At 46.4% G+C, this 2,399-nt stretch overlaps 1 pseudogene; it reads left to right on the top strand.

Moving 5' to 3' along the window:
- On the top strand, nucleotides 1-1,285 carry LOC105504915 (annotated as a pseudogene).
- The last annotated feature ends 1,114 nt before the right edge of the window (nucleotides 1,286-2,399 follow it).

Raw genomic sequence — 2,399 nt, 5'->3', positions numbered from 1 at the left:
ATGATGATGTTTTTTCAGTAAGCCATGAGAGTATCCTCATCATCTCTCAAAGATCTAGAACTTGCCTGCCAAATACATGGCTTTTTTTTTTTTTTTTGAGACAGAGTCTCGCTCTGTTGCCCAGGCTGGAGTGCAGTGGCGCGATCTCAGCTCACTGCAAGGTCTGCCTCCCAGGTTCACACCATTCCCCTGCCTCAGCCTCCCAAGCAGCTGGGACTACAGGCGCCCACCACCACGCCCGGCTAATTTTTTTGTAGTTTTAGTAGAGACAAGGTTTCACAGTGATAGCCAGGATGGTGTCAATCTCCTGACCTCATGATCCACCCGTCTCAGCCTCCCAAAGTGCTGGGATTACAGGTGTGAGCCACCGCACCCAGCTACATGGCCTTTTAAATACTGGAGACAACCGAAAATTCATTGGACCTGATAATCAGCATAATTTCTGTTATTCCACGTTCTTCAATTTGATTTGTCTGATGGAATAAATTGATGTCACCTTGAAGTGGCATGAGGACCTGATACCTTCAACCTTCTTCCTCCACTCCCAAACATTGATAAGTCTCCGAGCATGGGCTGTGGCCAATCGGCTGGAAGTGATTCCTCAAACTTGGAAAGATGGTAAAGAATATGGTCACACTTCCTGCAACGACCTGAGAGAAGAGATCCTGACACTCATGGCAATGGATAAGCACCCACCAGAGCTTCAGGTGGCATTTGCTGACTATGCTGCTGATATCAAATCTGCATATGAAAGCCAGCCTGTCGGAAACACTAGTCTGAATCTGAATTGGCCAGCTATCTCTCTCTCAACTGTATAGCCTTTTTTTTTCTTTCTTTCTTTTTTGAAACAGAGTTTCACTCTTGTCGCCCAGGCTGGAGTGCAATGGTGTGGTCTCCGCTCACTGCAACCTCTGCCTCCCAGGTTTAAGCGATTCTCCTGCCTCAGCCTCCCAAGTAGCTGCAATTACAGGCGTCCACCACTATTCTGGCTAATTTTTGTCTTTTTAGTAGAGACGGGGTTTCGCCATGTTGGCCAGGCTGTCTCGAGCTCCTGACCTCAGGTGATCCACCCGCCTTGGCCTCCCAAAGTGCTGGAATTACCTACATGAGCCACTGCGCCCGGCCAGCTGTCCTCTTTTTAAGGGCTGGGAGAACCCAGGAAGCTTGGAAAATGTTGGGGCTTTTTAGGAAGCATAATAAGATCCCTAGAAATGAGTTGCTGAATGAGTTTATGGGCAGTGCAAGAGTGTCTAACAGCCCAAAAAAAAAAAAAGAAAAGGATTAGGTAAGAAGCAGATCAGAGTTTAGAGCTATAGGCTACTTAATGGTATCTTTAAAACCTTCTTTTTTTTTCTTTTCTTTTTTTTTTTTTCTGTTGCCCAAACTGGAGTGCAGTGACACGATCGTGACTCACTGCAGCCTCTGCCTCCCACGCTCAAGCCCAGCAGCAGGGACAGGGCAATCATACGAGGATGGCAGGAGAATTGCTTGAACCCAGGAGGTAGAGGTTGCAGTGAGCCAAGATTACACCACTGCACACCAGCCTGGGTGACAGTGCGAGACTCTGTCTCAAAAAAAAAAAAAAAAAAAAATTACTGTAGAGGAATGGTCTGACTATGTTGCACAGGCTAGTCTCTTAACTCCTGGTGTCAAGAGCTGGGTCCGTCCTGTAGAGCCTGGCCGAGCGATGGATGAAACGAGTACTCAGACACAGATATGTAGCGTAAGAGCAGCTAGGGGACTGCTGAAGAGTGAGCAGTCTCAGTAAGCTGGGGCTGCTTGCTTTTATTCAGTACAGATATAATGCCAAAAGCCTGGAGCCAACACAATCTGTGGGTAATTAACATTATTGTTCCCCCTTTCTGGGAGCAGTCTCGCTCATGGATGATCAAAGGTTGGTTCCTAGTTAACATAAGCAAACAAGCCTGTTTATGTTAAACTCCCCTACACTTCCTTGTACCTACTCCTTGCCCTCTGCCTCAGGGTAAGAGAACAGCTGCCTTCAGCTTATTCTCCCCCAAAGCTATGCAGAGACATCTGACCTTTCAGAAGGTTTGCGTCCTTTTCTTATAGCTTCTCCCACCACTCTGACCGATCTCCTACGCTCAAGCAATCCTCCTTCCTCAGCTTCCCAAAATGCTGGGATTACAGGCATGAGCTACCACACACGACCCCCATTTCTTGCAATAAAACGTGTGTGTGTGTGTGTGTTCCATTTCTCCCTAATATCATTTCTCAACTGCATGAATCTTTAACTCATGAAAGATACTTTTTATCCTCTTGACTCCACAGTTAATGGAAAATAAAAATCACCAATAGTGACTTCTTTTTTTTTTTTTTTTTTTTTTTTTGGGAGTCTAGCTCTGTCGCGATCTCGGCTCACTGCAAGCTCCGCCTCC

This window comes from Colobus angolensis, unplaced genomic scaffold (assembly GCF_000951035.1).
Source record: "Colobus angolensis palliatus isolate OR3802 unplaced genomic scaffold, Cang.pa_1.0 Scaffold96, whole genome shotgun sequence".
NCBI classification, from domain to species: Eukaryota; Metazoa; Chordata; class Mammalia; order Primates; family Cercopithecidae; genus Colobus; species Colobus angolensis.
This window is presented reverse-complemented; position numbering and strand designations above follow the sequence as displayed.